The sequence below is a fragment of the Rosa chinensis genome, chromosome 3, assembly GCF_002994745.2.
Source record: "Rosa chinensis cultivar Old Blush chromosome 3, RchiOBHm-V2, whole genome shotgun sequence".
NCBI classification, from domain to species: domain Eukaryota; kingdom Viridiplantae; phylum Streptophyta; class Magnoliopsida; order Rosales; family Rosaceae; genus Rosa; species Rosa chinensis.
In genome coordinates this window covers 46,435,769-46,451,239 of record NC_037090.1, presented here as the reverse complement: position 1 = coordinate 46,451,239, position 15,471 = coordinate 46,435,769, and the positions used below count along the sequence as shown (strand labels likewise).

Below are 15,471 nucleotides of genomic sequence, written 5' to 3'. Positions count from 1 at the left end.
AGAATAACATTAAAAACATAGCAAATATTGCTCTTATCACAAACTAGTATAATTATACATGTACACCAGGTTGCAGACATGCAATTGCATATCATGCAGAATTACAACCATTTATCAGTCACATATTATGAAACTATATAGTAGTTTTCCTCAATGCAGGTAAGGCTTTAGGTTTAGGCTCTTTTTGGAGGGGGGGGGGGGGGGGGGGGAGGGAGAGAGAGAGAGAGCACTTTTTAGGTCCCCCACTTATAAGCAATGGAAGAGTTGGTGTTTGGTTACAAGTCCCTAGCCTGCTTTTTTATAGAAGCAAGGGTTTTTTTCTTTAGAAAACCAGAAGACATTGTAAGGCCTCATTTTAGAAGAAGAAGCAGGAAGCGCACTGTAGTAGTGATTACTGTAGCTAAATGAATCTTTCAAAATAATAACTTCTACCCTCCCTTCCTTTATGAAGAAATTACACATAGCCTGTCGCAAGCGTTCTTGATTATTCTGTTTATGGCGTCACAACCATCGACTCTATGCTGAAGCCAAAGCAGCAATAGTGGCCAACGCCGCTGAATCTAGGGACTTTTCTTCCCTACCAATTATACATATATTGAAAGATGAGTTCACTGTTACTACTGTTCATCAAGGGGTGGAGAAGACGATTTCGTCCCTGCTTTTCTGTTATATTGCAGGAGTGACTGCTGTTTGAGATGATGTCATCTGGGCATATGGGTCTTTTTACAGGAATTGACGCGTTTGCCCTTGGGTTGCTGTTATAATTTCAAGTCTGTACTGCTTGCTGAGACGATGTTGGCTGGGCATATGCGTCTTTAGGTATGGAAAGATGCCTTAGTGTTTCTGGAGGTTTCTTTAGAATTCCAAATCGCTCTTGCTCTCACTCGAATCAACAAATTTCTCTGGGTCTCCTCGCACAGAAATCCAAAACCAACCTGGATATACCATATGCTTCTGGAGGTTTCTTCTTTCTTCTACAGCCAAAGAATTGACTTGCGCCGGTTTCTTCTTTCTTCTTTAGCCATATAACCAAGATTGAGAGAGTGGATTGTTGCTCCTGCAAATCATTCCTTGCTTTTGATCTGCGAATTTCTATTTGGTTCCTGCAGTCCCTTTTTTTTCCCTTTTCTCGCTCTCCTCACTGTGAACTCTTTACCTGATTTCTTCAAATCAGTGTATATGTGATTGATTTAGGAATTGGGCTCTGCTATTGCATTAAGTATCAAAACCAGGGACTCAGGTAGGTTTGATGAGTCTTTTTCGTGAAAGATTTGTTGGGTTGTTTGTGATTGTTTGGTTCACTGTTGAATCCCAAGGTTTGAGAATTTTTTTTTTTATCTGCTGTTAACGTTTGAATCCCTGAGCCACCATCTCTTTCTTTCTTTGCTCTGCAGAAATATAGAGAGAGATGGGTTGAGACTGGTTTGCTTCCCAGAAGGAGAGTACAATATATATATATATATATATATATATATATTTTTTTTTTTTACAAAATTTCTTCAAATTCGTTCTGAATATTTGTATGTCACTGATTTTGGTTTGGGTGATGCAGGCGTTGCTGAGATTGTTATTCATTTTGAAATTTTGGATTTTCAAAGGAGATGAGGGCAGTGTGTAAACAAATTGACTGAGGTATGTTTGGTGTTTCAGTTGTGTTAAATTATGGGTTAGAGAATCATTAGAGTATTGGAGGTTGTAAATCTCTATTGTTTTCTGAATTTTAACTCACTCAATACTTGGCTTTGTTGGTGATGAAGACCTGGCTGAGATTGTTTTTGATTTTGAACGAATCTGTAAATAATTTTCTACAGAGTTTTCAAGGAGGAGCAACGCATTATCAAATTAAAGGGACTGAGGTATGAACTTGTTTTTGTTTTTCTGAATTTTTGTTGCTCATATGTACTCAGAAATTTTCTCTTTAAAAGAAAACTAAATTTCAGTGACATCGAAATGATCAGTGGGTTATTAAATTTGTGTTCAATTTGGACCCAAGTCTTCTTATTGATCCCAGCTGCGTTTTGATTGGTTGAGTTTTGTTGTCTTTGTTTGGTTTTGGTTTTTGAAGTTGTGTCAGTGTTGGAATTCTTGGTTTTGGGTGTGAGAAAGAAAAACTGTTTGTAAGGGTTTTGATGATTTTTGGGGGTTTTTTTTTCGTTGGGTCAAAAAGGTGAGAATTTTAGTGGTGTTCTGAGATTTACTTCTACTGTTGCTAAGCCCTTTCTGAGCCGAGTTATTGACTTATTTCTGAGAACAAAGTTCTCTGCTTTCTGCTGTTTCTCCATTGTTTTTTATGCTAAGAAAGTCGACAGAGCAATCTAATATTTGTCAATTATAGAATCATTTGAGTAAAGTAGTATTGACAATCTATTTTGGTATTCTGCTGTTACGAATTTGAGAAGTGATTTTCAAATAGATTCAGCTATATGTCCTTATATTTCTTATGATCTTTTTTCAGGGATCAACTGAGAAGGAGGGGATAGATTTTATCACATTCTTGGCCTGATGTAAGCTACTGCACTTTCTGTTTTTTTTTTTAATTGTGTTTATTCATGCGTAACCTCTTATTTAAATGGCAGCAGTTATTTAACTTTCTCATGAAAGTTAATCCCTTTTTTTTTTTTTGGATAATTATATGGTAGTCTTCTTTCTACCCATATATGTCAATATATGTGTTCAATCTCTTTCACCAAAGCGTGTTGAGTAACTAGAGTTTGTACCTAGAAGATTGGGTTCATCGTGAAAGCATGGTGAGATTTTGATTTGGTAGAATCAATAGCAACACAGTTGAAGCTGATTTTCTTCAATTTGTTATGCGTTCTTTCAGTTTTGTAGTGGTTATAATCGGCGTTTGTTTCTTTTTATTTTGTATCCAGTGTTTTGTGCTTTGTAATTTTTTTAATTGGATAAGAAAATATGATCTATTGTGATTTCTGCAACGCTTACCTATTGTGATTTTGTATTTGTGCTTTTCTTTATGCATGTTTATATGGTACCTTGAAAATGAAATATGATAAGATCTGTAATGAAATTTTGGTATGGGAATTAGTAATGTTGTTTGAGACCTTACGGTTTTGCAGTTTTCTAAGGTTGAATTGCTCCCAAAAGGCTTGGAAATCTGGTTTCAATTGCTCACAATACGCTTGGAAATCTGGTTTCTTTCACAGAAGGTATGACCTTCAGCAATATCAGTTGCTCTGTTTTTATTTTCCTCCAGTTCAATATTGCATGTTATGAGAACAAAGTCCAGATACTAATTTAGTTTGGATTGAGTTTTTTTTTCCTCAATTTTATGTATCTCTGATTTCTAGAAACTTTGAAATTGGAGACTTTTAGTCCAGTTTCAGAATCCCAGCAACCAAAAGAAGCATTAGTTTTTTCCTAACTAAATCTTAATTGGAATGGAACAACTGAACCAGGCCTTTAGTATGGTATGTAGTCCTTTAGGCTTAAAAATTGATTTTAGACTTAACACTGAAAGTCTGTTATTCTAACTGAAAATCCACATGGGTTTACAATATATTAGATTTATTCTACATCAAGGTTTGCACTATTTGAATTAAATGAACTCCCCTCCCGCTCCCGTTCCCCAACTGATCTGTATTAGATGAAATAGTCTGTTAATGTTAATTGTTGAAATGAAATCAGACAATCCACTGTTTTGGTGCAAAGGTATTATGAGGTGGAATTTTGGCTAAATTTTGCAACCAATTATAATTATAGGGTTTAGATAGAACTAGGGAAAAGAAACCTGTGGTCAGTGTAGTGTGTATGCCTTTATGCATTGGTGATAAACATGAAATTCTGATCTTCATATACTCTGAACACTAAATGAATCAGATATTTCTATATGTCTAACTTCTGATATCAAAATTCAGTTTGATCTAAAATTTCACAAGTAAGACTTCAATCTTTTACTCTCTGTCTTTTCTAATCTAAGTACATTGCTTGCTTTCAAAAATGATCAAGTAGTTGGTCCTGTGTTTGCCAGATTGGGAGGCCACAAATATGACCATTTTGTCATGGCCATTTATCTTTTTTTTTTTTTTTGGATTATTTATTTATTTATTTTATTTTTCTTCTTCTTATAGATAGCTTACATTGAGTTTAATTTTAGTTATTTTACAATGAGTTTTGCCATTTTATAGTTTCTAACTTTTGATATCATAACTAAGTCTCCTTTATTTTTCTAAAAATCAATTGATCTAAAAATAATTTTCCATAATTTGCAGTCTTTGCAAAACCTTGGGCACTTCAATAGAGAAGAGAAGGCGGCAAATCAGTTTGATCTCCAATTTGACAAGTGAGATGCCATCAAGCTGTACTGCATCAATCAGGCTCTGAGATACAGAGGTTGGGTTGAAAACAAGTACGAAATTTCACCATCTACGGGTACTGGAGAATCTCACTGTTTTTGCTTCCTTCATTGGTCAATTCGACCAGGTAATGGTTTCCGTTCTTGATTTGGGTTCAAAATATTGGTGTTTGGTGATTTGAGTTTAGGGATTTTCTTTGTGTCCTGCAAGTATAGGAACTTTTGATGGGGAAAAAATTGGTCTTTTTTTTTTTGGGTGGTTTTGGTCGTATGAACTGGTATATTGTTCTCAGTGGTTTCTTACTGTTTATTGGTGGTTTAGGATGGGAGAGGTTGATAACCATTTTAGTATTATTTGATTTAAGCTATCGTTGTTTAAAGACATTGAAAGTAAAGATAATCAGGAAATGTATTTAAAGTGATGGCTGCTTATTGAAATTTGTTTGGTAGAGAAGGTTTTTTTTTTTTCAAGAGTGGGTTTTCATTTTGGTTGGTCTATTGGTAAGAGAAGCTGTTTTGTGATTCAGTGGTGAATTTAATTCTTGCTTTATCATCTTTATCTTTCAGTGTTTTGTTGTTTAGTACATGGTTTAATTAGTCAGCTGCAGAATTTTCCCACATTACTTTTAAGCTTACTGTTTTACAGATATTAAGCAAATCAGCTGCAAAATCCACAAATCTAGAGAACCAACTAAACAATTCCATGAATTTCATTAGCACATATAGGAATAGCTCTGAATCTGTGATATACAGATTTTTAAATCAACTTAAGGCTTTGTGGTAGCTAGATGTAAACGATAATGAAGTCACAACAACTTCAAAATTTCATGATCATATCAACTTCTCTAACTCTTGCTACAATTCCATATTAGATTGAGAAAAATTTGTTAAATATGCATTGTGGAATTTAATGATCAACCATTTTACCTCGCAGAGACTGAGATTGGTAGAACTTTAGAATGGCAATGATGCACTGAACCTTTGGAGAGATCCAAGATTTTGGTCAATTTTTTGGAGGAAGCTTTAGCTTTGTTTCAGAAGAAGTGGCTGCTAAAATTTTGATCCAAAACTGTTTTATCCAGTTATTTAAAATTCTGCTCTTGAGTGAGTTTTTTCTTTCTAAATTTTGTGTATTAGTATATTAACATGTGAATGAAAATAATTTGGCTTTAAGTTTCAATTTGAATGGAGATCCTGCGGCAAAGCTCGGGCAAAATTTCTAGCTGAGTTTACATCTTCTTATTTGTACATATCCCGCTAGAAGAATGTGATTGTAATTTCTAGCGCAGATATATCTTCTTCTTCTGTCCAAAATGCAACATCCATATTCACTGTATTAGTAACCATTGTCGGAATTTATCTTCTTCTTCTGTCCAAATTATACATATATCTAAAGCTGAGTTTACTATTCCTAACCGTTCACTGGGAAGCGGAAATGACGATTTTGCCCTCTGTTTTTGCTTTGACTTACAACTCTGTCATGTCCCCTCATTATATAAGCAAAAATCCCAAATTCTTAGTTTCTTCGGGAAGCCTCTATCAACATCAGTCGCTCCATTCCAATTTCGGTTTGACAAGCCACTAACTTTACCGGTGCGCTTTTACAATCATGGCATTCAAATCCCCAATTTATATGAGCGGAATGGATGTTTGTGTTTTCAATGGCCATATTAAAATGGCAGAGTGGAATCACGAGAAAGAAGGAGAAGAAGGATTGGGTCTGGGTTTGTTTTGGATTGCGCATGTAAGTTTTTCTTTTGTCTGATTCTGGGTTTTTGTTTTGGATTGCTCAATTTTTTGGATGTGTATTCTTTCTGGGTATTGTTGTTGTGCAGAAAAATATTCATTGAGGAATTGCAAGTTTAATCACCATATTAGACATTTATGTATTTACCAAATCTGTTGTTGGCCGTTTTTCGCTTTTTTGTAATTTATCTTTGATAGATTCCAATAAACCCTAACAATTTTATGAATGTAGGGCACCATACATCTTGAGTTCAGAAATGCTGCCGTTATGTCAAGTGGGAAGAGTATGAGGCGTTGCGATCATAACTCATGCAGGGAGTAAATGTAATGCCAAGCCCTGAAGCCCGAAGGTATGTTCATTTTGAACAAAAAATAAATAAATTAATTGCATTATTTACTGGAGCTCACTGTAACTAATGAGTACTGATACGAGTGTTCTTTGGTATATGGTCAAATAATGAGTCACAAACACCCTTAAGCAAACCAAGTGTTGTTGTCGAAGTAAAAACAATTTTCAGTAGAATAGGATTTCCAGTCAATTGTGAATTGTGATTGGGTATATGTTTTCAATTTTCGGACCCCCATGAAGTTTTCTGATTGAGAGGACAGTCTGTAGAGATTTAATTTCGGTCTCCAAAATCATTGAATCAATGTTCAGGGATTCAGGAAGGTTGATCCAAACTGGTGGGAGTTTGCAAATGAGTGGTTCCTAAGGAGCAGACACATTTATTGTTAAATTTTGTGAGGAGAAAATGCAACAATAACTTTCCCTCTCAGAGTTCATGTTCTGGATTTCTGGTATGTGTTTTGATTTGGGAAAGAACATTTGTTGGTTTTTTGCTTAATACATTTTCGTATTGAAGAAAATTGTTACTGATGCGGATTTTGTATGTTTGATTCAGTTTCAGGGTTGGACCTAATTTTCAAGTTTGCAACTTTATAATCCCAAAAGCCAGAAGAGATTTAGGGCTTGACATAGTCTAAAAGCCATGGGAGAAGATCATGTGTACACAAAAGATCGGAGGGTTGAATCCATTCCAGATGAGGTTCTCAAATTTTGATTTGTTTTTAGTTTTTCCCCGTTCTCTTCTTTTTACTAAAACCTGTCTTCATTTGTTTGTGTACAGCTCCTTTGCATTCTCTGGCTCACACCCACTTAACAGTAATTGGCTTAGGTGATTTATATGATCTCTTATATATGCCAATGTAATTCATACGTGATCTGTATGATATAGTATTGTTTAATGATTACATCAGTTTAAATGGTTAGTTGTAGTTGGAGTAACCGTATCGGAATTGCTTAGTGAGGGTGCACTTGCTATTGTTCGTTTCTTATTCTTTCCTGTTGTTTGAATTGTACTTAACTATCTCAATTATTTTTGCACGATCAAATTGCTTTTCCACAGTGATTTCTATTCAATGTTAATGATCTGTATGTCTTATCAACTTCACGTTGTTCAATACGTAATTTCTGTAGCTCTGTTTGTTTGAATCAGTCATGTAGAGTTTCTAAACTGTAATACATTGCCCTAAAAAGGTTATTCCCTTTTCCTTTCCAGTTTTAATAGTGAGGTTTCTTCCCTTTTCCTTTCCCTCACAAGATGGAATATGGGTTTTTGAACATCAAGCCTGAACGTATGGATACTTTCTTTTCCTGTTATCTTTAGTCAACGTCTTAGTTTGAGTGAACAAAAACTAGAGGATCAGAGGTTTTGACTCCACAGAGGTGCACTCTCTATAGTGATTGTATTTGTTTATGCAGATTTGTATGCAAGCAGGTCTGCCATTACCCTGATCCTGTAACAAGGTAAACAAAATATATTCACCTATTGAAAGATGGAAAAGACCATTTGGTTAAAGCTTTCATTTCAAAACCACATTATTTTGAATCTCTATTATAGTTTGGTTCATTATTTACCTGAGTGAGAGTGCATGGATCAGTATTCTATCAGGAGTTAGATAACAAAAAGCTTCATTAATTAGCTATTTCGTATTCCACTTATGCTATTCTGCTCTATTTGTGCGCAAATTTTTAGGGTCACAAGTTTGAATGAATTCTATAGTTACTATACTAGAGAAGAATAGAGCTTGAAGAATGGTTTGGGTTGCTTTACTTGGCACTTTTAGACGTTTTTGTCATGCCAATTGAAGCTCTTTACTACATTTCAAAAAAAAGATGAAGATCCTCTTGACCCTTTGTATTGTGTATAACAGTCTTTCGACATAAGTTCAATATAAACTTCATTTACTTCTCTTTTTAAATCCGTTTGTTCTTTTCTTTTCAGGTTTAACATTGCACCAGACTTGATGAATCAACCAAAGATTATTTGAACAAAACTATATATGTTTGTTATATTGTTGGCTAGAGTGAGTGTTTTAGAATGCGCAAAAAAAAAAAAAATGTATCTTCTAATGTTCCAATTATGTTTATTCGACCCAAAAGTTGTGGTTGCACAGTTGTGTGCAGTCCTACCTTACTTTGAATGCCAATTTAGGATGGCCTGCCTTTGGAATGTTGATTTATGTGATTCTGTATTTGTCCTATCTCTGTTTCTTTGTTAGTACATTTTGAATGAGAACCCCTCCTATCTGCCGCAAAGAAGGTAATGTGTGCTGAGCATTAAGTTGCGATAATAGTTACTAGGAATTTCTAATTTGGAGTAAATTGAATGAATTCTTCAAAAGTGAGATTATTTTGACAACAAATATTGGCCCAGAAATGTTAATGTTAAATTAGAAGTGCTGCATCAAGCAAACAAACCCGCGGCATCGCGTAGGCTATATCGCTAGTAGAAATGAAGCTCCACATGTGTAATCCATTTCGTCACATTATTCCTCTTCCTTCAAATTACTCCAATCAAATTACATCTTCCTCCGGAGCTCGTAGCTTATTGGTTGGAAGCTCCCACTTAGACCCTAACGAATCACACAAGGTAGATACACCGGCCTACTACTACCATTACCACTACCACTGTCTGAAAATTTCAATGAAGATTATCAATTCTACTCCTTTTTGTGTATAACTGACTCTAATTCTGGGTTTTGGTTCATAGTTTGTGGAGAATCATAAAGATTGAAAATTCCTGTTGTAAGTTTGATTTTTTTGGCTATGTCCTTGTCCCTGTCATTTTCCTAATTAGTGATTACCAAATTTGGAGAATGAACTTGAAAATCTATTCTTGAATATCAACTACCTCTTGGTCAACAAAAGACTGTTTATTTCCGCTATGAAAACTGTCACCAATTTTGCTGAGGCTGGATCATAATTTGAATGGTAAATTGGAAACTATACAATGTGCCACATGTGCATGATCCTGCTGAGAATGAGAAGCTCTATATATTTGTGATTGAGAGGCATTGATTGCCCTTTCTAGAGGGAAAGAGGAAATACTTGGAATCTTTGATCTCCGAGGCTTCGGTACAGAGAATTCTGATTTAAAGTTTATAACATTTTTGGTGAGGTTTACAGCACTGCTTATTTTTGTTCTTTAAATACTTACTTGGATATTTAAAAAAAAAAAAATTACTTAGTTGGAAACTTGGAACTAGTTCTTTCTTTATTTTTTTTTCCTTCCCTGTCAAGAGTCAAGACTATGCTAGTTGTCATAAATTTATATGATGTCCTAGCCTTTCTGAGTTGAATTTTTATCTGCATTTTGGAAAATATATTTCTAGATGTATTATTGCATTTTTCTCTTGAACAACTATAAACATTATACTTTCATTATATATCACGTGTTTGGGCATGTATATGGAGGAACAGAGAACCTATGACAGAGCTCATTTGTGCTTCTTTTCATCAATATGTTCATCTATGAGTTATTAATGTTACTCATATTTATCTATCTGTTCAGTATTAAAAATGAATTGTTATTGTGAGCCCTCGAAAATTTTGTTTAATTTTTTAAAAGGAGATTTAAGTGAAGGAATTGATTTTGGAAATTATTTTGGTATCGAGATCATGATTTGGGCCTCATAATTTAAGTTTGGGCTAGAGCCCTTTTGTTTTGGGCCTAGAAGGTTACTAAAGTTCATTGAAGCAAAAAGGTCGTCGAAGCAAATTTGAAAGGAAGACAAATTGAGTTGTAGTGAAGATTTAAATTTTTAGTTGTTTTACGAAATCGAGTTCTGGGCCTAGGACGAAGTCGAGAATTAACTGAGGAAGTTTTCGACCAAAAACGAATAAAAGAAAAGTTACGAGCCCAAAACAAAAAGCAATTAGGTAGGAGAGTTTCATAACTCGTCGCAAGAGCAAATCTGACTTTTCTTGCACATTAGTATAAATAGGAAAGTGAGAAAACCCTAGCATCATTTTCTCCTCCCTCTCCTCTCTCGGCCACATCACTCTCTCTCTTCTTCTTCCCTCTACAACCTCCAGAGAACTCCATCTCCGGCCACCACCTCTAGTCATCGCCACCACCAATCAATGCAGCTCCTATATTCGACCTAAACCAGAGCCCAGCACCGCCATGCATCGCCTCCGGCCTCCACACGCGACCACCAAACCTGCGACACCACTGCCTTCCTTAACCCTCCGATCTCCAGTCACTGATTCATACCACCGCTATTAGAAATTGAAGCACCAAGCCATAGACAGCAAAACCCAAACCATAGCCTCAATCTCCGACGCCGAAAAACGCTAAACGCACATCACCGGAACCCGAGACTCTGCATGTCGTTCTTTCTCAATTCCTAGCCATGTATGAGTTACACCACCACCATAAATGGTATCAGCACCTATCCTTTACCCAAAACCCCATGGTCCCAACCTCTGATTCCGACCAGAGCCACCGTACTCGCTGCACGCGCCGCTGCTGGCTCGTGGACCATCGTAGCTCCGCCGCCCACTGTTGCTGAGCCTTTAGACCATCTTTATTAGGTAATCTGCGTCGCCCTATTCTTGGTTGAGGCCTCTAATTCCATTTAGATTGAAAACTCTAATTTGTGTTGTTCGATTTGCAATGTGAGGTTTTGTGGAGTATGCAATTTTGGGATTTTTGGAGTAGAGAAGTGCTGGGTCAGTTCCATTTGTATTGAGGAATGGTAAGGGTTCAAGAACTCTCTTGTGGAACGAATTTGGTTAAGAGATGGATTGTTGATCTCAATGTATCTGTTAGGTGTCAAGATAATGGTTGGAGTTGGATTGCAACTGCGGTGACTCAACTCGTAGCTTGGAAATGAAGAATGGTAAGGGCCCGGGTTCAGTGATCTTAATGCTATTAATCGGAATATTGAGTTGATGCTGTTATGGATATGTTGTTGAGTAGATTGGAATTGATAGGAAAATGGATTGAATGAAGTTAATTTAAGATGACAATTTTGAGTCAAATGCTTAAACAGTTTGGTAGTTGAGATTGAAATTGGTTGAATGTGACAGAGTTGGTTTTGTCAATTTATGAAGGTGTATCTGATAGCAATTTTGGAAATGTCTTTTTGCCGAAGAGTTTATTTTGGTGGTAATTGAGAATTAAAACTCAAATGTGTTGAGTGAAGTCAAAGAAATTAAGTAATCACAATTGTTTGAGAAATTGATTATGAAAGTGGTGGATTTTATTTGATTGAGCTAAATTAGGATATTGGATTAACGTTCATGAAATAAAGTTTAAAATCGGAATATTCTAGTGTAGCCATATCCCAAAGTTATCGTAAGAATGTGATCATTCGGGAATGGTAATCACTATTCATTTGCTAGTATTTAATGATTAATTAAAAAGGGTCAAATTGGTTGACTTGGAATACATTAAGGAAATAAGTATAATCACCATATCCCAAAAGAGTTTGAAAGGCAAAATCATTCAGGAATGGTAATTATTATTTAATTTCTTAAGGTTTAAAAGCTAAATAAAATGAGGTCAAACCGGTTGACCAAAATTTTAACATGGAAAGAAGTGTGATCATAATCAATTTCCCGAATGAGCTTACTACGTTAAGTGAATTGTTCGGGAATGGTTACCATTAAATATCGATTCAGGATAAATTGGTGACTCATAAAGAAATTGAGTAAATGAGTTATGAATTGAGTACTTATCGGGTTTAGTTTTTGTTAAAGGACTCGAGCGTATGCACTTGGATTTGGACAAATGATCGAAAGTCGGGAACGAACCCGAATGTGGACGAGCACTCCAATTCCAGGTAGGGTGAGCTGTCCCTTCCTTGTTAGAGGCTTTTCGATATATGTGGAGTGCTATACTAAGATAGTATGTTGCTTGCAAGTGCGATTTTGGTTGTTCATTAGTCGATGCCTCGTGATATCTGTGTTTTCATAACTGATAATTGGTGATTGCAAAAACCGAGACTAGACTTGCATGTTAAGATACTATACCCATTGTATGTTTGTACTTGTGACCTGAAAGTGAATGGGACCTAGACGCGTTGATTCCTAGGGATCCCACAGTGTCGATAACTGTGAATCTCCGGAGGGGGCTGTGCTCCTATGTTTGTCGAGGAAGGGTGAGTACCGACATTGAACCAGTCATAGGAGACTCAGGGTCAGGAAATGGACGCTTTCGCTACTTGTAGTCACAAGGACTACAGAGTAGTTGGCCGATTCTCGAAGGATGACGAATCGGGTCGGTCACCGATTTGTTTTAGTTTAGTCGGCAGATAAGTATCTCGGAGCTCCAAGTTGTGTGAAACATGCTGCATATGTTTTATAAAAGAGAACAAATGTTTGTGGTTGTCTCTTTTTAAAGTATTTTCGATAAACGTGCACAATATTATGTAGTAAATATTTTCAAGTATATTATTTTTCAAATCTAGCATGGTTGGGTCGGCCCTACTAGGCATGCGAGGATGAAAGCTCACCCCTACAACAGTATGCAGGTTTCGAGCATGTGGTCGGGGAGCGTACGTACAGAGGAGGCACATGGCCCTGCTTGGCGCATTTCTCTTTAACTTTATGAAAAGAAGGTTTTGGTCCTTAATCGGACTTTGAAGTCACTTATTTATTTACTTTTTATTTGTTTCCTACTCGCTTATTTACAAAATTTCGGGAGACCCGCAACCCTGTGGCGCGTCTCTCATACTTGTATTTACTTAGTGATTTGTTGTTTTCTAAATTGGGCTCATATTGTAAGCCCAAATCTTTTAGCCCACTTTAAACTCCACTTTTGAAGTTATGTTGTTCGGTTGCTAGAATGATTTGTCCAAGAAAGTGTTTTGTAAACCAACAAAATAAACCCAAAAGGCCTTGCGGTTTCTGGTTGATGAGTCATCGGATGTCATCCGTGACATACCGGTTTCTCATTGGCTTGGGGTCGTGGCGCTATAGGACCCCTCTCTCGGGTCACCACAGTTATTAATGTTACAAATTGGTCATTCTACAAAAAATGAAGGCAAAAAAATTTTTCATGTCCAAATTGATCATTCTATAAACTCATAGCACTTTTAGTTTGGAGTTTACCAAATATTTTGTCACTGCTTTTAACACTTACAACACTTATAAAAAGTTGTTAGTTTACCAAACACTCAACTACTTTGCTTTTTAGCAACTTATTTTTAAAAATAAGCAAAAACTAGTTTGCCATACCAAACAGGCCCAAGTCCCCCCTTCTTCAATCTCTCTAGTACTGCTTATAATAGGAAGATCTTGAACAGTTCATTATTTCACAACTTCACATGGGGTAGAAACTGCACATGAGTTATAAATTGCATGTTTTCATTGTTTAGAGATTAAGTACACAAATACTAGCTAGTCAGTCAGATACATGAATATGCCAACATAAGTAAAGCTGTAAAGAATATAATGAAGATTAAAGAGGACCTTCAAACCAAAAAGGCACAAGCAAAATCATCTACGAGTGTAATTTGACTCCAACATCTTGAGTTTGTTGGAATCAAAACTCAAAACAACAGGATTCTGATCGACAATCAAATGATCTAATCTTGCAAAATCAAACTCACGTACAAGTTTAGAACATCGTGCTTTACTTAACAAGCCAAAATATTTGACTTCAGAAAAGCAGCAGGCCGCACCATGCACCGCTGAAATTGGTTGAGCTTGATCCCCACGCGTCGCTGCCTGAACCGCAAATCGGGAGTCAAGGCCTATACCGGCCTAAATGTTCGTCTCAACACAAAGAACAAGTTTTGTATCTTCCATGACATCTAAAATTGCTTAGGTTGGTCAGAATTTGCCTCGAAAGCTCCAGTGGCCAGAAATTTTCAAATCCAAAATTCACCTTGGTGAGTTTGTTGAGAACTCAAAGACGAAGAAAGTCAATGTCCCATTTCAATTTGACCGGAGTTGGCTAGAATTTGAAAAATATGCTAGAAAGAGTCGAAAATTTCCTCCTTCGATATGTCGTGTGCAATGAATAAGTGGATGTACGGCTTTTATGATTGAAAGATGAAGAGAATGAGATCGTTTTCATGGCCTGAGGTGGCCGGATCATTGCCGACGAGGGCGAGAAGATTCAGTAGATTTCTGCATTTCTAGGTTGACTTTCTCGAAATGGAAAGTAGTGAATTGCAATTCATAGTAGAAAATGTGTCCAAAAAATTATATAATTGCCACTGAATTTAAACTCTTATACCTCATTCATTACAACTCCGATTTCTTTGTTCTTCGTGTCTACAAACTCCAAATATGTTCTACAACTTTCATGAAGGAAGTTTTTCGCAAAAATTAAACTGAAGAAAAATGTTATGTCTAGAGTCCTTAAATGTGCTAAAGAAACTTCAAAATGGCATGAAAATTTTTGTCATTTGCCATCCAAATGACTAGTAAACCAGTAAATCTTGTACATACCAGCAGAATATAAAGGTAAACTGTAGCGTCGGTTACCTCATCTGGCATCCCATATCGGGGTACCTAGGCTGGGTACTAATGTCACGGGCATGACCATTAGGACCTTCCACCTGGTTGCTACACGAGAAGCAACATTCATGTTGCCTGGAGAGATGTCCCAGCCTAAGACACTGCCAATTAGTGAGGACATCTCTTCCACATTGAAACTCATTCCAGCTAATGTCAATATAAGAAGGCTAACCACCTTCATTGAAGTGCATTAACTATTTTCATGTACCGTTATTTTGTCAAATTAAATATAAGGAAACTAACTTTCGCATTAGAAAAACCACTGCAAGTGGCCTAGTGGTTCTTGCTTAGTTGGGTGTGCTCCCCAATCTAGGTTCAAACCCTGAAGTTGTCAAAGTGGCCAGATACTGTGCTGCAATGCACATTTGGAGCATTTTACATGCGCCGAAGGGATTTATCTTGGGCCTAAGAAGCCTTTGGGTTCCCCTTGACAAAGTCAAAAAAAAAAAAACTTTCGCATTAGAATGACATAGACAGGTCTGCTTGGTTTTCTCCCTAACGCCCTGTGTATTTCTCTTGACATGTAGATAGAAACAAATCTAGGTATAGGAGGTAACACGTAACATTACACATCTGTTCGATTGTCAACCGAATT

General features: G+C 36.4%; 2 long non-coding RNA genes across 3 annotated transcripts; both read left to right on the top strand.

The window, feature by feature from the left end:
- The first annotated feature begins 876 nt into the window (after positions 1–876).
- LOC112193196 lies at positions 877–5,442 on the top strand. Of its 2 annotated transcripts, none has more exons than XR_002933801.2 (7): positions 877–1,240; positions 1,553–1,632; positions 1,758–1,856; positions 2,456–2,504; positions 3,078–3,167; positions 4,230–4,440; positions 5,247–5,442. It is a non-coding gene; the product is annotated as an uncharacterized LOC112193196 (long non-coding RNA). The 2 variants fall into 2 exon arrangements; XR_002933799.2 differs by having other exon boundaries at positions 878–1,240; positions 1,812–1,856; positions 5,247–5,441.
- Positions 5,443–5,870: 428 nt separating this feature from the next.
- LOC112191622 lies at positions 5,871–7,444 on the top strand. Its single transcript, XR_002933026.2, has 4 exons — positions 5,871–6,056; positions 6,291–6,408; positions 6,717–6,856; positions 6,961–7,444. It is a non-coding gene; the product is annotated as an uncharacterized LOC112191622 (long non-coding RNA).
- The last annotated feature ends 8,027 nt before the right edge of the window (positions 7,445–15,471 follow it).